At 38.4% G+C, this 21,809-nt stretch overlaps 1 protein-coding gene across 1 annotated transcript in view; it reads right to left on the bottom strand.

Annotated features, from left to right (window-relative positions):
* The window catches only part of LOC121385067 (poly(rC)-binding protein 2-like), a 333,206-nt gene extending 314,056 nt beyond the window's left edge, over nucleotides 1-19,150 (bottom strand). Inside the window, exon 1 of the mRNA XM_041515603.1 lies at nucleotides 19,040-19,150. The gene's annotated coding sequence lies outside the window, so the exon portion shown is untranslated. The remainder of the gene's footprint in view (nucleotides 1-19,039) is intronic.
* Nucleotides 19,151-21,809: the final 2,659 nt, after the last annotated feature.

The raw sequence follows: 21,809 nt of genomic DNA, 5'->3' as shown, positions 1-21,809 counted from the left end.
CATCTCTCTCTTTCTCTCTTCAACTCTCTTGCTCTCTGTCTCTCTTTTTTCTGTCTGTCTTGCTCTATCTGTCTGTTTGTCTGTTCCTTTCTCTGTATATTTCACTCTCTCCATGCAGTCTCTCTCTACATCCCCTCCTTCCTTCTTTCCTTTGGTGTACATTATTCTACAAATCTATCAATCTCATGCACAGCATTCTCCGATGTAAATTTGAATCCATCAACTTCCTGTACAGATTTTTTCTATTTCTTTGATGTCAATTTAATCTGAACAACTCAGACCTCTCCAGCCATCTCATATTTCAGTTATTTCATTTCAGATCGGGTTTACCATCAAACAATACAGCCTGTCCACGAACAGGGTAAGCCCATCATGAAATGTGGCCTGTTTATCTTGATAGTGCAATAAAGCTCTTTGTGCTTTTCTAAGTACTGTGTTTCGTTTATTGGAGAAATCTGAAATTGACACTAGTATACTAAAAAAACCCAGAATGGCTAAGAAGAGAGCTTAAAAGTGGTGTATTAGTGTTCCCTTGCAACCACAAGTTATGAAACTCATTTCATAGCTACCTTTTTAATCTGAAGGAACACAATATGTTGACAGAACTGTGGGCGTGGCTAGGTGTGAGATACCAGGTGTGGTCTACCTGTATTAATGCACACCTGACTGTGTAAAGAAAGGAAAGGAATGTACAAGTATAGCAGGTCACATTTTAAACTATACGGCTATTTGGAAGGAAAGAAGGAACAAACAGTTACCGTATTTGACAAACTAAAAATATTTTTATTTATGGAAGGAAGAAGGAAATGTTTTATTTAACGATGCACTCAACATATTTTATTTACAGTTATATGGCATCGGACATATGGTAAAGGACCACAGATATTGAGGATGGAAACCCGCTGTCTCCACTTAATGGGCTACTCTTTTCGATTAGCAGCAATGGATCTTTTATATGCACCATCCCACAGACAGGATAACACATACCACAGCCTTCAAAATACCAGTTGTGGTAAATTGGCTGGAGCGAGAAATAGCCCAATGCATGGACCCACCGACAGGGATTGATCCCGACCGACCGTGCATCAAGCAAACACTTTACCACTGGGCTACGTCCCACCCCTTTTATTTATGGTTATATGGTGTAAAACATATGCATATGGTTAAAAGACCACACATGCAATGAAAAAGTAAACCAACTGCTGCCATGCCCTGAGCTATTTTCTATGAATAACAGCAAGGATTCTTTTATATGCACCATAGCACAGACATGATAGTACACACCACAGCCGGGTTTTTTTTACACACCACTATAAAGCACATTGAATTTCTTAATCATCGGCTATTGGATGTTAAACATTTGGTAATTCTAACAGACTCTTAGAGAACAAAGCCGCTACATGTTCCCAATAGCAGCAAATGATTCTTTTATATACACCAAAAACATTTGTTTAAACGTTTTGTTTTGTTTAACGACACCACTAGAACACACTGAATTTATTAATCACTGCCTACTGGATGTAAAACTTTAGGTAATTCTAACAAAGAGTCCTAGAGAAAACCTGCTAGGGGCAGAACGTAGCCCAGTGGTATAGCGCTCGCTTGACAGTGTCGATTTGAGATCAATCCCCATCGGTGGCCCCAATGCGCTATTTCTCATTCCAGCCAGTGCACCATGACTGGTATATCAAAGGCTGTGGTATGTACTACCCTGTCTGTGGGATGGTGCATATAAAAGATCCCTTGCTGATAATCGAAAGAGTAGCCCATGAAGTGGTGACAGCGGGTTTTCTCTCTCAATATCAGTATGGTCCTTAACCATATGTCTGACGTCATATAATCGAAAATAAAATGTGTTCAGTGCGTCGTTAAATAAAATATGTCTTTCTTCTGCTACGTGTTCTCGACAGCAGCAATGGATCTTTTATATGCATAATCTTAGACAAGATATTACATACCACAGTCTTTGTTACACCAGTTGTGGAGCACTGGCTGGAATGGGAAATAGCTATGTCTCCCCCTACACTGACAGGAGAAATACTCAGACACAACACACCGGGTACTGTAATTCTTTAAATAGAAGCTTGGGGCAGGAAATAGCTATGTCTCCCCCTACACTGACAGGAGAAATACTCAGGTACTCAGGTACAACACACCGGGTACTGTAATTCTTTAAATAGAAGCTTGGGGCACGATATAGCCTGGTGGTAAAGCTATTTCTCGTTCCAATTAGTCTACCACGACTGATATATCAAAGGCTGTGGTATGTGCTATCCTGTCTGTGGCATGGAGCATATAAAAGATCCCTTGCTACTAATGGAAAAATGTAACGGGTTTCCTCTGTAAGACTATGTTAAAATTACCAAATGTTTGACATCCAATAGCCGATGATTAATAAATCAATGTGCTCTAGTGGTGTTGTTAAACAAAACAAACTTTTATCATTGTACAAGCCTAAACTTTTTTCACGAAGTTCTGAGACCTGGCTTGTATTCAAGGCTGGCTTCTATGTTTTTTCATTAAAATTTTCTTAACATAGCCTAGTTGTAAGGTCATCTTCCCATAAAGGCATACTAACCTTTTTACTCAGCATAGTACATACCACAGCCTTTGATATACTAGTCACAGGCATACTAACCTTTTTACTCAGCATAGTACATACCACAGCCTTTGATATACTAGTCACAGGCATACTAAGATGCCAAAAAGTAGGGTGGGGTGGGGGGGGCGCACGCACACACACACACATATATATATATAACCTTTTTAATTACATCATCTAGAACAAATACCAAGAAAGTTATATATATATATATATATATATATATATATATATATATATATATATATATATATATATATATATATATATATATATATATATAAAAAACATGTAGAAATATATAAAAACCATCGCTGTTGCTACAAAGTGGGGGCATATGCACACCCCCACCCCCTTGCGTCCCCTCTCCCACTTCCTACGCCAGTGCTAGTCATGGTACACTGGCTGGAATGAGAAATAGTCCACTGTGCCCAATAATGGGGATCAATCTCAGACCGACTGTGCATGAAGCAAGCACTTTACTACTGTGCTACATCCCCGCAAACAAATAATTGTGGAGGTAAACAGCTGGTGCCAGCGAAAAAAACAATGATAGAAAAACTCTGCACAGCTTGAGTTGTTGTGGCACCATTTGTACTACACATGTAGATGATACAATGGGCACTGCAGGTATAGGCTCACCACATCACACCTTATTCTTGCAGGACAATGGCTTTGTGAGCACTCTGGTCACTGGAGCGTTCACCCACAACAAAATATACTAAAGCCTGCTTAAGATGTTTTCACTAGAAGCTTGACTCCTTTAATCTCATGAAAGCTACCTGCAATTGACATCCCTTGTTCATTTCAGTGATCTTTTATTAGGGTAATGGAAACAAACCGAGTCAAGTCTTGTGGGCTCATTTGGGGGAGGACATAGGGAGGAGCAGGTGGAGGGAATAGGGAGGAGTAGGTGGATGGAAGAGGGAGGAGTAGATAGAGGGAATAGGGAGGAGTAGGTGGAGGGAATAGGGAGAAGTAGAGGGAATAGGGAGGAGCAGGTAGAGGGAATAGGGAGGAGTAGGTGAAGGGAATAGGGAGGAGTAGGTAGAGGGAATAGGGAAGAGTAGGTAGAGGGAATAGGGAGGAACAGATGGAGGGAATAGGGAGGAGCAGGTAGAGGGAATAGGGAGGAACAGGCAGAGGGAATAGGGAGAACCAGGTAGAAGGAATAGGGAGGAGCAGGTGGAGGGAATAGGGATGGATTGATGGATGGATGGATGGTGTGATAAATGATTAGATGGATGGACGGATGGACGGATGGATAGATTGTGAACAGGATTATAGGTTGTATTGATGGCTGCAAGGATGAATGGGTGGATGGATGGACAAATGGATAAATGTGGTTACGGTTATATGGCATGAGACATATGGTTAAGGACCACACAGATATTGAGAGAGGAAACCCGCTGTCGCCACTTAATGGGTTACTCTTTTCAGTTAGCAGCAAGGGATCTTTTATATGCACCATCCCACAGACAGGATAACACATATCACAGCCTTTGATATACCAGTCGTGGTGCACTGGCTGGACGAGAAATAGCCCAATGGGCCCACCGACTGAGATCGATTCCAGACTGACCATGCATCGAGCGAGCACTTTACCACTGGGCTAGATCCAGTAAAATACAGTAAAACCTCTCAAGACTGGACGCTTTGTAAATCAGAATTCCAAAAAAAATCCAGTGCCGAACAGAACCTCTTTAAACCAGACACTCCTTATAACCAGACATTTTACTTGGTCCTATGGACCGGCCTCAGTGTCGTTGTGGTTAGGCCATTGGTCTACAGGCTGGTAGGTACTGGGTTCGGATCCAGCCACTGTGGGAGGGGACAGATGCCCAACAGAAAGAGAGGAAACCCGTTGCTGCCATATGTAGGCTAGTCTTAATGATAAAGCAGAAATGTTTATACAATATTAAATTCCCATAAGCAGGACAGTACATACCACAGCTTTTAAAGTACCAGTTGAGAGACACTGATCAGGATCAGGAAAAAAGCCCTTGGGCCTAGTGTTGGAATTTCAGTTGGAATTTGGGGCGAGACAAAATAGACTAGTGGTAAGTCGCTCGCTTGATGCGAGGTCGGTGTGGAATCGAGCTCTGTTGGTGGGCCCATTGAGCCATTTCTCGTTCCAGTCACCGGCCTCGGTGGCATCATGGTTAGGCCATCGGTCTACAGGCTGGTAGGTACTGGGTTCGGATCCCAGTCGAGGCATGGGATTTTTAATCCAGATACCGACTCCAAACCCTGAGTGAGTGCTCCGCAAGGCTCAATGGGTAGGAGTAAACCACTTATACAGACCAGTGATCCATAACTGGTTCAACAAAGGCCATGGTTTGTGCTATCCTGCCTTGTGGGAAGCGCAAATAAAAGATCCCTTGCTGCCTGTTGTAAAAAGAGTAGCCTATGTGGCGACAGCGGGTTTTCTCTAAAAACAGTGTCAGAATGACCATATGTTTGACGTCCAATAGCTAATGATAAGATAAAAAAAATCAATGTGCTCTAGTGGCGTCGTTAAATAAAACAAAACAAAGAACAACAAAAATGGTCCTGTGGGGTCTGGTTTAAAGGGGTTTCACGGTTATAAATTTCCTTCACTATGTTCAAAGATGCATTTTAAGTAGCTAATCAAGTTAACGTAAAAGTGTGTAAGAGTTATTAAATAGTCATCTACTCACTGTCTCATCCATCTCTCCAGAAGTCTTATTACGTACAGGAAGTCAATATATATATATATATGTATATACAGAACTGATGAACAGGTAGCACATACCCCTTACATTCCTGCCGGATATCATTACAGAAGTAATTTCAAATATGTGAGGACGTATATCTTAATACTGATGGGACAAGGAAGCATCCATCAAACCTAAGTGTAAATTGAACGACAAATACCTCAGCACACGCAATACATCACAAACCTGTGATTTCTGGGCCAAAGGTCATCAATAATGAAAACAAATTGCTTGTTTCGAGCCGTCATCAAGGCATAATCATTATTATTTCATTCAATTTATCAGGAGAAGGCGTCAATCTGCTGTGGATTAATCTGTAATCAAAACATGATGTATCTAACCAATGATGTTTTGTAAATTCGGCGAGCCGTGAAAAAGCCGTATTGACACACCAATTCAAGGAGAATTATTCGGTTAGTTAGCTCCACACACAGAGGAGACAAGAGTTAACAGCTGGTTGTGTGATTTGTAACACAAGATAAACACCGGTGTGAGACCGGTGATTGGTGTGAGACTGGTGATCGGGAAGAGAACAGGAGAGGCTTATGTTTGAAAACACCACACGTAACGTGGTGATGATGACTTAGGAACAGACTTCTTCAAATACTGACTTTAGTATTTAAGACTAAAATTAGCTCATTCCTAGGTATTTTTAAACTTTTAAAAATAAAGCATAATTTTGCATAATTACTACAAAGGCCAAAGGTCATCAATAATGTGGTGAGGACAACTTAGAAAAGAGATCTTTTCAAATATTGACTTTAGTATTTAAGATTAAAATTTATCAATCTGGGATGGGAGATTTGGAGATAACAACAAAAACAAAACAAAACCCCCACCGACATTAGGAAAGGAAGGAAGGAACTGTTTTATTTAACGACGCACTCAACACATTTTATTTATGGTTATATGGCATCGGACATATGGTTAAGGACCACACATATACTGAGGGAGGAAACCCTCTGTCGTCACTTCATGGGCTACTCTTTTCGATTAGTAACAAGGGATCTTTTATATGCACCATCCCATAGACAGGATAGCACATACCACAGCCTTTGGTATATCGTGGTGCACTGGCTGGAGCGAAAAATAGCCCAATGAGCCCACTGACGAGGATCGATCCCAAACCGACCACGCATTAAGCGAGCGCTCTACCACTGGGCTACATCCCTCCCCTCAAAATGGGATGGGAGATTTGGAAATAAACTGGGTCAGACATATGGTTAAGAACCACACAGATTTTGAGAGGAAACCCGCTGTCGCCACTACATGGGCTACTCTTTCCGATTAGCAGCAAGGGATCTTTTATTTGCGCTTCCCACAGGCAAGATAGCACAAACCATGGCCTTTGTTGAACCAGTTATGGATCACTGGTCGGTGCAGGTGGTTTACACCTACCTATTGAGCCTTGCGGAGCACTCACTCAGGGTTTGGAGTCGGTATCTGGATTAAAAATCCCATGCCTCGACTGGGATCCGAATCCAGTACCTACCAGCCTGTAGACCGATGGCCTAACCACGATGCCACTGAGGCCGGTATTAGGAAAGGAAGTCCTGGCTTCAGGAAACGTTTTATTCAGTATCGCATCACAATTCACTATGCAAGTTTCAGAGATCGCTACACAATTCTGAACCATTAAACAGTAATTGCTAATCGATTATCAATTGACTAAAAATATCGCTAATCAAGATTTTCTAAACAAAATGTTCCCTGGACTTTCATTCTATATTTCATTAATTCTTTGTACCCAGTCAGCCTTAACAGGAATCGCACACCGTTATTAATTTAAAATCTCTTTCATTTAGCTAGAGAAGACAAGTGTATCATTTTGCCAATATTCTTTTTCTTTACTACCCCCCTACCCCATCCTCAATTCTCTTCAGATTCCTTTCTGTATAGAGGCAGTCTTTGAAAGAAGCACTTGTCCTTGTCCTGACAAGAGAAAATGTGTTTGGACAAACATTAATTATTCAATGGTTGTCTTATGGACAAGTAAAACATTTTCAATGCAGTTTCGTTTTGAGCAGTAAAAAAACATTTTCCTTGCACTTGAATGAAACAAACCATTTATTTAGACAAGTGGAAATATTGGCAGACAAGTATGATTTCTAGATGTACTTGTCCGGTGGACTGGTGAAAATTTCTGCTTATTTCTATCACTGTAAGGGACCATTAATTGTTTGTACCCACATCATTTAATTTCATATTGATTTTACACATATAAATACTGCTGATCTAATTTATATGTCACTGGAAGCTGATCGCTATAGCAATGGAGACTAGTTAGTTTCACTTCATTGCTATTTGGAAGCATTCACTTGATACATGGTCAGTCTAGGATCGATACCTGTTGGTGGACACATTGGGCTATTTCTCGTTCCAGCCAGTGCTCCACAACTGGTGTAACAAAGGCCATGGTATGTACTATCCAGCTCATGAAGTGGCGACATGCAGCGGGTTTCCTTTCTCAATATCTGTGTGGTCCTTAACCATATGATGTCTGATGCCATATAACCGTAAATAAAATGTGTTGAGTACGTCATTAAATAAAACATTTCCTTCCTTCCTTCTTCATTGCAATTATGTTCATATACTTACCATTTGTGACACCCAATAGCCAATATGTATTTTTGTGCTGGGGTGTCGTTAAACAAACATTCATTCATTCATTCATTCTTCATTGATATGTTTTTATTATCAGGTAAATTTCACCCACGCTCATGATGGCTTTGTGTTCAACAATACATGTATTAATAAAACTGGTTTTAATATGTAAGATAATACTAAATCAATAACACGGTAAAATAATATTCAAATACTTTTTAAAAATATGGAATTCGATAATTCTTCAGTATCACCATGCGTATTAATAGCTGCATTGGGAAGGAAGACATGTTTTATTTAATAATAATTGCAGAATGATATGTGTTCAGGGTCTATTTTGGTAAACACGACAATTGGTGCGTGGTCCATATTATTCAAATCTGTCTTGTGTTGATATAATTCCAACCGATTGTCTATTTGAAAGTTGATTGGTTCGTGCATATGATTGTCTATTTGAAAGTTGATTGGTTCGTGCATACGATTGTCTATTTGAAAGTTGATCGGTTCATGCATATGATTGTCTATTCGAAAGTTGATCGGTTTGTGCATACAAATGTCTATTTGAAAGTTGATTGGTTGGTGCATACGACTGTTTATTTGAAAGTTGATTGGTTGGTGCATATGATTGTCTATTCGAAAGTTGATTGGTTGGTGCATACGATTGTCTATTTCAAAGTTGATTGGTTCATACATATGATTGTCTATTCGAAAGTTGATTGATTCGTGCATACGATTGTCCATTTGAAAGTTGATCGGTTCGTGCATACGATTGTCCATTTGAAAGTTGATCGGTTCGTGCATACGATTGTCTATTCGAAAGTTTATCAGTTCGTGCATACGATTGTCTATTCGAAAGTTGACTGGTTCATGCATATGATTGTCTATTCGAAAGTTGACTGGTTCGTGCATGTGATTGTCTATTCGAAAGTTGATCGGTTCGTGCCGACCGATTATAATCGATGATCGATGATGAAATCCCAACCGATTCCCACCACTAGTGTTCAGTAATACTTAATTTGTTAAAGTTTGTTTTGTTTAACAACACCACTAGAGCACATTGATTTATAAATAATTGGCTATTGGATGTCAAAAATTTGATCTTTTATACAACAGAATAGCACATACCAATGCCTTTTGGTAACTTTGACTCAGTCTTCAGCAGAAACCAGCTATTTTTTTTTTTTCATTAGCAGCAAGGGATCTTTTATCTGCACTTTTCCAGACAAAACAGCACATACCACAGTGTTTGATATATCAGTCATGGGGCACTGGTTGGAATGAGAAAAACTCCTATGATGAAGACTACAGGCGAGCCACCGCGTGCTCTAATTAATCAATGTGCTCTAGTGGTGTCAAACAAAACAAACTTACTTTACGGACTACATATTTTAGCTCAGTCGGTTGAATGGTCGCTTGAGGTGCTAGCTTCGCAGGATCGAACCACCTTGGTGGATCCATTCAACTGATTGGTTTTTTTTTCATTCCAACCAGTGCACCACAACTGAATAAAGACTGTGGTATGTGCTTTCCTGTCTATGGAAAAGTACATATAAAAGATCCTTTGCTGCATTAGGAAAAATGTGCTCCAGTGGTGTCGTTAAACAAAACAAACTATTATGGTAAGTGAAAAAAAAACATTGATAGTGAAAAAAATACATATAAAAATATCTGGAATGTAAAAAAAAAAAAAAAAAAAAAAAAAAAAACCTGGGAAAAATCTATATTCATGTTGAAATGTAGACATGTAAAAACGACATCCAAGCTAACAGGAACACTTGTGAAACTGAAACCAACGGATTTCTTATGTCGGCTTTTTATGTTTCCAAACCAATCAATGTGCTAATGAGACACCAGCTGATCACCACTGAAAGAGATAACCTATTTTTTCAAGCAATCATCTTTCTTTTTTTTTTTCTGTACAATGAATAACAATGTCTCTTGTATGACGAAGACAGTGACCTAATCCATCTTCCATCAGTAAACATCATGTATTCAGATTTCCAACTAAACATTTATAATGGAGAGAGAAAAAAAAGGAGAAGTAAAAATGAAATAAAATCAAGGCCAGCATCACTATACATACTATGAAATTTACAAGTTATTTATTTCTGAGCCAATTGATTTGTAAATTACACGCAAAATTAGATTTTTTTGTTATTTCCAAAGCACTTACTTTTCTTGTTATGTCAAACAAAACTAAAATTAATAGAGAAAAATGTGCTTATAGAATGACGGGACGGAAGGAAGGAAATGTTTTATTTCATGACGCACTCAACACATTTTTTTTACGGTTATATGGCATTGGATATATGGTTACACTGATATTGAGAGTGGAAACCTGCTGTCGCCACTACATGTGCTCCTCTTTTTGATTAGCAGCAAGGGATTTTTTATATACATCATCTCACAGACAATATAACACATACCACGGCCTTTGATATACCTGTCGTAGATGGGGATTGATCCATCATCGACCATGCAACAGACGAGCACTCTAAAACTGGTATACATCCCACCCCGACCCTTTATATCTAGATCCAGAATCAAAGGTTACATGCACCAGCTTTAGGGGGCGTTACCCAGTGGTAAAGCACTCACTTGATGTACGTTCGGTTTGGCAGGGCTTCTGCATTATGGTAGCCCCACTCCCATGGCTAGTGATATTCAATGTTGGGCTAGTAAATAACTACTACTGCCATGCCCAACGGCTAGTGAAAAAAAAGTCAAATGTTACAGTTAAGTCTATTTTGTAAATATGAATATCCTGCCCCTACCCCAACCACCAAATGTTAGTGTTTTTAAGCTCTATCTCCCTTCTGACATATCTGATTATTACTATTATTTAGTATAATAGTATTCACTAAAGTAAAGTAGGACTAGTGAATTTTTAATCTTGGCTAGTCAATTTTTAAAATCACTGATCCCCTGGCTAGTAGATTTAGAAGCCCTTGGTTTGGGATCAATCCTTGTTTCGGCCAATGGTACCACAACTGGTATACCAAAGGTCGAGGTATGTGCTATACTGTATATCCTATATCAAATAGTGCATATAAAAGATTCCTTGCTAACAGGGCTGTAGCTAGAATTGTTTGTTCGGGGGGGGGGGGGGGGGGGGGGGGGGGGGGAAGAGGGACTGAGTAGTTAATAGTCAAAAACTCTTTAAATGGTTAAGAAGAGAATTTTCTTTAAGTTCCTATAATTTTTCCCCGATTGTTTTGGGGGGTGGGGCAATTGCTCCCCTTGCACCCCCTACTAGCTACAGCCCTGGCTACTGAAAAAAAATGTAGCAGGTTTCCTCTCTAAGACTATATGTTAAAATTACCACATCTGACATCCAAAATATCCGATAATTAATAAATCGATGTGCTCCAATGGTGTCGTTAAACAAAACTCAAATGTTACATGCACCAGCTTTAGCTACATATTAGCATATTGTTGTCTATGGAAATTGATTTGGTGACATGCTCCCAATGAAAGAAAGAAAGAAATGTTTTATTTAACGACGCACTCAACACATTTTATTTACGGTTATATGGTATCAGACATATGGTTAAGGACCACACAGATTTTGAGAGGAAACCCGCTGTCGCCACTACATGGGCTACTCTTTCCGATTAACAGCAAGGGATCTTTTATTTGCGCTTCCCACAGGCAGGATAGCACAAACCATGGCCTTTGTTGAACCAGTTATGGATCACTGGTCGGTGCAAGTGGTTTACACCTACCCATTGAGCCTTGCGGAGCGCTCACTCAGGGTTTGGAGTCGGTATCTGGATGGTCTAACCACGATGCCACTGAGGCTGGTTGCTCCCAATGAAGGCTGAAGGTTCACTCCACTGAAGTGCTATCGAATTCTCTAGTGCCACATTAAAACATTTAAGACCGTAAACCACTTCCTTTGTTAACACTGAGACAGTTCTGCATTAAAACATACATACAGGCAATTCCACGGTGACAGACGTTACATACCCTCGTAGATGAAAACCCTCAAAATTGACTGCACTCTAGTAAGACCCCAGTGGCACACAAAAGGGTCCTACTAAACATTTTCATAAGATTTTTTTTTTCTACATTTTTTTCTTAGTGATGACCTATATATACATTTAGACTCTGAACTCTTAGTGACCATAACTTGAAAATTGAAACTGGCAGGCATACAAAACCATATACTCCTCTAGGCCAGCGTCTCTGTGATGAATGCAATGTCATTAAGATGAATTTAATCACATTGTACAGTGTAAGAAATATAAGTATCAACAGTCAAAGTTATTTCATTTTATCTCCAACTACAACCCTTCATTTTTAAATATGACACCCAAAGAGCAGTTTATTTTTATTGTGAAAAATCAGGACCCAGCCAACATAGGTGTTATTTGCAAGTTGGTTTTCCAATATAATTAATAGATTGTAGTAGTAACATACATGTAAATGTATATAAAAGGATAGTCATTAATTGTTTGTTGATATTGCAACTTTTTGATGTTATTTTAACACTCTGTTCCCATGTAGAATGTTTAAATGCACTAAATTTTATCTTTAAGACTTTATGTTTAAATGCAATAAATTTTATTTCTAAGACTATATAAAGAAAGACAACACAAATTTACATCTAATGGGGGGCACAATCATCCCCCCCCCCATCTCTAGGTTCCTATGGGCCATTGATTTAAACATTTTATATACACCTATTTATATAATTATAAAACAATAATAATAAATTTTTACATTTTTTAAAAAGTCTCCTAACATATTAAACAAAAACAGAACATAACATTTAAAGGGGCAGATCCTAGTTTTTAAACACTAAGGCATATTTTTCACCTAGAGTCTAGTTTCAACCCGTAAAAATGGACAGTAAGTTTGGTTAATTTACAAACCTGTAACAAATTTGGATCCAACAGAGTAAAACGAGTCTGTGATGTTGAAATACCCTTAAAAATAGAATAAAACTCGACTCCATAATCATTACTTCTCAGACGCACGTGCGTTTTCCAAAACATGAAAAATGCATTTTGTGGTATTAGAAACACCAGGATGACCAGAAACACTTCAGTTGTATGGATATGGATAATCTAAGCAATACAATATAAGTAAAGTTTGATTTCAGTGATCATAAACAGCTCTAATAGTGAAAAATATGCTGTAGTGTTTAAAAACTAGGGTCTGTCCCTTTAATAATAATAATAAATAAAAAGAAAACTGCTGTAAATATAGTTTACAGGTAGGAGTAAAATACCTTTGTATATGTACATGTGTATATACATATATATATATATATATATATATATATATATTTTCACATGTACACGTATCTTAAACCATCGATCAGTGTCAGAAAGGTGCTTGGAATCTGTCACAACTTGGAAATGTTTGATGTTTTCTTTTATGTGAGGTGTGGCTACACTGGTAACACACATCAGAACTCATCTACATGTACTTAGGTGTTAAAGCTTGTAGATTCAACTGCTCTACATCAAATTACTCTCTCCCCCCTCCCCCCATTCTACATCAATATTCCTCGGGCTTGTTCTGACACTTACCAAATTTGCCTTTTAAACACAATTTGCGGTAAAAAATATAATTTTGTTAGAAAATAATTTCATGCAATTGTAGAATTTTGTAAGAAAATAATGGTGGATTTTTTATTTTTTATAGATAATTTATAGACCTATAGTTATTTAATATGGAAAATATCAACTGGGATTACGTTAATCTGTATTTGTCTTGGTAGAGACTCAAAAATACCAATTAACTGCCTGGCCTCGGTGGTGTAGTGGTTAAGCCATCGGATATATCGTTAGTAGGTACAGGGTTCGCAACCCGGTATCGGCTCCCACCCAGAGCGAGGTTTAACAACGCAATGGGTAGGTGTAAGACCACTACACCCTCTTCTCTCTCACTAACAGCTAACAACTAACAAACTGTCCTGGACAGACAGCTCAGATAGCTGAGGTGTGTGCCCAGGACAGCATTCTTGAACCTTAATTGGATATAAGCACCAAAATACATGTAAGTTGAAATGAAAATGAATTTAACTAGATGTGGTTCATACTTTACATATTAAAAAATATGAGTAGTGAATTATATTTATCCTATATCACTTCCAACATACCATTAACTATAGTTGCCTCCATCAGTAATATGACATTAACACGGTTAGCACAAACGTAGTTTGACATCATGTAATTCAACTAAATCTTATGAAAACATTACCCTCGGGTATACAAGAATTGACAGCAGGTTAATAATGGTGAATATCAAATGTGTTTATGACATGGATATCTTGGGTAAGTTATAGGATAAAATAATTTATCATATATTAGCTAGCAATATCCAGTGTAATCAAAGTATGTGATATTTTTCAGATCACATACATTCAGAATTTTGATAACTTTGCAAATTAGATGTAAATTAATCGAGGTCACGGCACTACGTTTATCGACATTTAAGCAAACATACTAGGGTGACACTCCATAATTGAAGTATGCATTTAAAGTCATCAAATAAAAACATTTCAATAGCAATTTTACACTGAAAGCTGTCCACTGTTCAGAAAACAAAAAACATTAAGCACTAGTTTATTATTATGTAAGGATATCCAAAATGAATTTGAATATCGCGTAATGGCCGACTGGAATTAATGTTGCGTATACTGTTTACAAAAACAGTTTGTATTAAGCTTGAGATTATATGATAAAAGATTATTACCCTCGTGTGTTTCGGTATCATCACTATCATATATCAGGAATAAAAATAATGTAATATGCTCGCCAGAGGCTCACATAATACTATTTTTATTCCTAATATATGACAATAACATCCGAAAAAATACTGGCAATACACTGTAGTTCTATGTACCAACATATGTATTGCAATCAAATGTTTGTTACTACAGAGTATTACATATGTATCTACATTTGTATTACTAAGTGTATTATATACAGAGAATAACTAGGATATCTGCTAATACTGGGAATTTTCTCATTCAGCCTGAACAGGATAAAGCAGATATCTGACGTCATTAACTAGTTATTATCTTTATCCTGCAGACCATAAAAATTAAGGAGAAAAGCTATTATTTCTGTTATTTTAGCCACATTGTACCTAGAGGTCAAATGAGAGGTTTTGTAATGTACTAGCAGAATATAACTGCTTTATCCCTCATCATATTGTCAATAGTGTTTGCAGAATAAATGTACATACAATTGTATTACTAAGTGTATTACATATACCTACATTTGTGTTACTAAGTGTATTACATGTACCTACACTTGTATTACTATGTACTGCACTATGTAACTATCTACTGCACTATGTATTACATGGGGTCAGATATAATACATAGTTCAGTGGTAGCCTGCTGTCTGAGGTGTGCTGTACTGTGGGATCAACTGCCATTGATGGCATATTTCCCATTCCATCCGATTCTCCACGACTGGTACACCAAAGCCATGGTAGGTACTGTCCTGCCTATGGTAAAGTGCATAAAAAAATATCCTCCACTGCTTATTTGGTTGATGTAGATTTTCCCATTCCATCTGGTGCATGTACATCAGAGGCCATGGTAGGTACTATCCTGCTTATGAAACGTGCGTACAAAAGATCCTATGCTGCTCAGTTGGTTGGAGTTTTTCCCATTTCAAACAAGTATCCATGATTAGTACATCAAAGGCCATGGTAGGTACTATCCTGTCTATGGGAAAGTATTAAAAATATCCTCCACGGCTTATTTGGTACTAATAGCCCATGAATCAGCAGGTTTTTCTCATTTCTGTCTATCGACCAAACAAAATAGTTGAAGTTTTGATTTGTTTAATGACACCACTAGAGCACATTAATTTATTTATCATCATCTATTGGATGTCAAACATTTAGATTAATACTTTGGTGACTTGTCACTATTGCTGTGTCTATTTAAAATATGTGAACCAGGTTATTTATTTCCATCAGTATATGAATAATAGAATAAAACCTTTAAAAATTGCTATAGGTAGCAAATTCTCAAGTTTCAAGCCCTGCTGAAGAAAAAAAGAAGACAGAATTTAGTGCAAAATGTATGATTTGGTTGAGTTCAAGTACATAGGTAAGAACTTTGCCTATGACAAAAATCTTTCAAAATTGCTGTAGGTAACAAATTCCTAAATTCGATCCTGCTGGGGCAAAAAAGACCTACAGTAACTTATGGCAAAAATTATGATTTGGTTGAGCTGAAGTACATTTATAGGTGAGCACTTTGCCTATGACAAAAACCTTTTAAAAATTGCTTTAACAAATTCCTACATGTGAGCCCTGCTGCAGCTTAAAAAGGAAGAAAGGAAATGTTTTATTTAACAATGCACTCAACACATTTTATTTACAGTTGTGTGTCGTAGGTTAAAGACCACACAGATATGGAGAGAGGAAACCCGCTGTCGCCACTTCATGGGCTACTCTTTTCGATTAGCAGCAAGGGTTCTTTTATATACACCATCTCACAGACAGGATAGCACATACCATGGCCTTTGATATACCAGTTACGGTGGACTGGCTGGAATGAGAAATAGCCCAATGGGTCCACCGATGGGGATCAATCGCAAACCGACTACGCATCAAGCGAGCACTTAACCACCAGGCTACATCCCGCCCTGGTGTAAAAAAAACTACCTGACTTATGGCAATAATTATGATGGTTGAGCTGAAGTACAAATTCTTCATGCAAGGCAGATGCCAAGTTCTACTGAAGAGGTAGGCCTAGCCGTTACTCACTGTGGTGATAAATCTGTAAGACATTTGGAAACGAGTATACACGCAACACAGTGCTGCTGCCATCACTGGTACTCCTTCTGGTGTTAATTTTTTGTCATGGAAACGAGTTTTCTTTCTGTAACCTAGGTGGGGACCGACTAATGCTAATGGTTTTACTTGGTGCCAGTATTCTAAGGAGTGGTGTTTACACATACAGACAGTTGATGGAGGTTTGGTGGGGGGGGGGGGGGGGGGGGGGGGGGGGGGGGGGAGGAGAGAGAGAGAGAGAGAGAGAGAGAGAGAGAGAGAGAGAGAGAGAGAGAGAGAGAGAGAGAGAGAGAGAGAGAGAGAGGGAGAGAGGAGAGAGAGAGAGAGAGAGAGAGAGAGAGGGGGGGGAGGGGAGAGAGAGAGAGAGAGAGAGAGAGAGAGAGAGAGAGAGAGAGAGAGAGAGAGAGAGAGAGAGAGAGAGAGAGGTGTACAGTGGAAAATCGGCAACTAGTTTTACATGCTCATGTACCACTGGTGTGTATGTATTTGTTGTTTGTGTGTTGTGTGTGTGTGTTTGTTTTTGTGTGTGTGCATATTTTCTAAAGATGAAAGAGTTTAAAAGGACACATTTCAAATTTTTCGGGTAGCAAAAACTGCCCAGGTACATCCCTAGTACCAATATTCCAGTAAACACACATATTTCCCATCCCCTCCCTTAAAACAACCCTGAATCTGCCCCTTGGATTTTTTTCTTTATTGGAAAACGAACACATTTGTCTGGTTGCAACAATTGCCCTCTGCCACCCCTTCCCAGGTACATCCCTAGTACCACTATTACACTGAGCATGCACCACCCCATCCCTTCATAAAATCCTGGATATGCCCCTTGTTATGTTGTCTTCATTGAAAAATGGACAATTTTTCATATTTTTCTGGTAGCAACAACTACCCTCTACCACCCCCTCCCTGGTACTTGCATAGTGCTTGCCAACATTCCTGTGACCACATGCTCCATCTCCTCCCTTCACAAAATCGTGGATCTGCCCCTTGACATTTTGTCTGCATTGAAAAAAGGACACATTTGTCTGGTAGCAACAACTGCCCCCTGCCACTACTTCCCAGGTACATCCCTAGTACTAACAGTCAAATGAGTACATGTCCCAGCCCCTCCCTTCACAAACTCCTGGATCTGCCCCTTTGATATTTTGTCTTCATTGCACAACTTCTACTATAAAACAAAAATGTAATTACACTGTTACAAGTTAAGACACCTGCAATTCTGTGTGCAAGAAATATGCAACAATAATTAAATTCACACCAGGTCAATCCATAATTTGTGGACTGACGCACCAGGCATTCATATTCCCTAGCCGCTCAGATCAATCAATGTAGTCGTGATTTTCCAGCATTCGCCACAAACCCGTCGCAAAGCCTATCGATCTACGACAGAAAAGACCAGCTCTTGAAACGGTATTTGACATTTATTTCCCAACACGTATACATCCAATCATAACAGGAATTACACTGAAGCCTTCCGCGGTAACCGACACCAAAAAAACGAAGGGAAAATACAACGTAGAACAATGTTATGTATGTTACACACCTGTCATCTTAGTGTTTGATGTGTGCCGCCGTTATCGTTCTGTTCAGGTTATCTTCTGTATAACATCTGGTTGTATTTCCAAGCGAAAAAAAATAAAAGAAAGTAAATTCAATGTTTCTCACCAGAATCGTTTATACGAAAAACGAATGCGTTTAGTGTGAGAAATATACTGCAAAATACAACCTCCGAAATACTCGAGAAAACATGAATCCACAAGAAATAGTTGGATCGAATTTCGAGCAGTTTAGGTTCGTCTTCACAGCTGTGGTAATGTCTACAAAAATCTGATTTTCACATCTGTTTCCGTTATTGCACAATTCGTTTCTTCAGTCCCTTGTCAAGAAAGCGCCAAACACATTATCCATTCTTCTTCGAGGCGTAATTCCAAAAGACAATGTCTTCGAAAAACACATACTTCACTTTGAAGCTTAGCGATGCATGTTCTACAAATACCGGGGAATATAAAAGCGGGGGAACGGATGGTAGGTTTGAAATTAAATCTAGGTGTGCTACACTAAAAACGGTTATTAGTGTTTTAGGACAAGTTCCATTCCCTGTGATAAAACAGTTATAAGGTTAAAGCATGCATGGGTTTTTTCTCTGTTTTAAAAAATTTGATCAATGACAGGTGGACTGCAAAGGGGGCGTGACGCTCGGATGTGTTGACAGGAGTGCGGTTCGGAATAGACAGAGAGATATCGGGGGAAATTATGACGGGGATTAAAAATAAACAGCAAAGGATTAGAGGCTTGTTATGTAGAAAAAGAAAAAGCAACATACCTGGGTTCACTACCAAAGGTTATCTGGGTGGTTAGAACAAGCACAAGGAACGACCAGGACAGGTGAGTTACTACAAGGTGCTGGGTAAGATATTCTAGCGCAGCATGTGAGAGTAATCGACACACAACGACTTCGTAGGCAAGCCATCCGCAATACAATATAGATCGCTGCAATATTCGATCTGGGTTTGTTTATTCAGCATATAAAATATAAACACTAACCGTATTCAGATACTAGTATTACATTTATCTCTATATGTTGAAGCGGTTATTGGTGTCATGGTTGAACAACAATATGTATTTTAATAACATTAGGCGGAGTGATATTGTTGTTGATCATGTGACAAATATAACTGAAAGAAGGGACCACTCATAATTTGTTTTCCTTTGAGCACCTGACAGATTGTCGTTAGTATTATTTCAGCTTATGCGCTTGTATGCAGCTATCATTAGACGAAATATGAATTATGAGTTTCAAAAAAAAATATATATATATACTGTCAGAATAATGACTTGGAACAAATACAAAGATATGTGTCAAGATGAAAGTTCAGAGTTGAAAAGTAACATGAAAACCATGGGCGCCAGCAGGGCCAGTTGAAGAAAAATCTCACTTGCCCTTCTCAAATTCAACTAGCCCTCCAATTATCACAATTGAATTTAACTGCACAGGTAAAATTAAAACTATAGTGGTTTTTTGTTGAATAATAACCGTTTGCGTTAAAAAACAACACACAAAAACCCCGATGAATTGACGTTTAACTTCATAATGAATAAAGTAAAATTTGATATAAAAACATGTTGTTATGTTTTAAACCCATACCAACAAAAATAAAAAAAAGTTGAAAAAGAAATCCAGTATAAATAAACATGTTTCTTCACAAAGTACCACTAAATTAAACACATTAAATCTCATTTTTAATATAGGGTAAAAAATAATGCAGTAGAAATGTAGAACTGCGCGTGCTTTAGTAAACTAGTCTGGGAGTGGCAGTCCTCTGTGACAATGCAAGAGGGATGAAATAAACTCTGTGGTAATACAAAAGGGGTGAAATTCCCAGCAAATGATTTCCTCGAGAGTGGCTGTTCTCCTAGATAGAGATCCATGGAATCATCCACTGTTTTGCCAAATGAAATGCCCATCCCTGCTTTGTGCAGAGATACGGCCCTGATCATGTATGACGGTTGTGTCATTCAGATTACCTTGGATGTTCGATCAGTTTCTTTAAAACTTGTATCACAAAAATAAGTTAACCTTTGCAGTTTGGTGGTAATTTGTAAAGATTTTTTTATTTTATTTACACTGCACTTTTGCCCCCAATAAAATGTTATTTGAGACGGTATGGTTTAAAACTTAATAAATTAATGTTTTATATGAATTTTATCTTTATTTATTATGTTGGCGCTGTCAGAATATAGAACATGTTCTAGGTCTTCTGCTGCCAGATCTGTAGTTCGCGCCAACATAGATGCGTTGTGTTTTGTCACAATCGATTCAATATCACTATTAGTGTTTCTGTTTTTTAACTAGTGCCATACTCACCAGACACTAAAATCGATGGTCGCCCAACGGACTACCTTTGTAAAACTCTTAGTCGCCCTTAGCCAATAAACGTCGCCACGGGCGACCGGGCGACTGTTAATTTTCAACCCTGATGGAAGTAAACATTGACTTACTCTTCATCAGAATAAGCTGTTGTGAAACATACTTTCAACAGTACTTTACAATTCTTAGATTTAAAAAGTAAAAAAAAAAAAAAAAAAAATACCCCCTCAACCCACCCCCAAAATAAAATAAAAATAAATAAATAAAATAAAAACACACTTAGGGCGGAAAAGATCTCTCGGTTATTTATATATTTTTTGTTCTTTCTTTGCATTCAGCATTACAATAAGATTCGTATTATTTACAAGGTGAAACACACACACACACACACACACACACACACACACACACACACACACACACACACACACACAAAAACGACAAACAAATAAACACAACGCAAAACAAACAAAAACAAACAGAAAAAACCCATAAATTAAAATAAAACAACAGAAAAACCCCATTCTTTTTAACGTGAATGAAGGCTGGTAGGTACAAGGTTCGCAGCCCGGTACCGGCTCCCACCCAGAGCGAGTTTTAACGACTCAATGGGTAGGTGTAAGACCACTACACCCTCTTCTCTCTCACTAACCACTAATCACTAACAACTAACCCACTGTCCTGGACAGACAGCCCAGATAGTTGAGGTGTGTGTGCCCATGATAGCGTGTTTGAAACTGAATTGGATATAAGCACGAAAATATGTTGAAATGAAAGAAAGAAAGAAATGTTTTATTTAACGACGCACTCAACACAGTGTATTTATGGTTATATGGCGTCAGACATATGGTTACGGATAGATAGATAACTAGTTTAACGTGCTCATATACCACTATGGTTTCGAACATGCCCATCGAGAGTTTGACCTCCGATAAGATCAACGGCCTAACTCGGGATGGAGGGTGGGGTGTGGGGGATGGGGGTAGAGTTGAAAATAGGCAGAATTTTTAAAATAGCAATTAGTAAAAAAGTTAATAGAATTTAAAAAAAAGAAACAAAAAAAGTTACAACTCGGCCGAATATTTATATAATTTGGAGCATTTTAGGACAGTTCAAAATAAATAAGAGAAAGAAGAGAGGCCGTTAGGGTGCACAGCTTGTAGGGACAAGGTGGATTGCATCCTGTCAAGAAACGCCTAGACTGACAGTCATTAGACGTTGAAGG

Source organism: Gigantopelta aegis, chromosome 11 (assembly GCF_016097555.1).
Source record: "Gigantopelta aegis isolate Gae_Host chromosome 11, Gae_host_genome, whole genome shotgun sequence".
Classification (NCBI taxonomy): Eukaryota; Metazoa; Mollusca; class Gastropoda; order Neomphalida; family Peltospiridae; genus Gigantopelta; species Gigantopelta aegis.
This window is presented reverse-complemented; position numbering and strand designations above follow the sequence as displayed.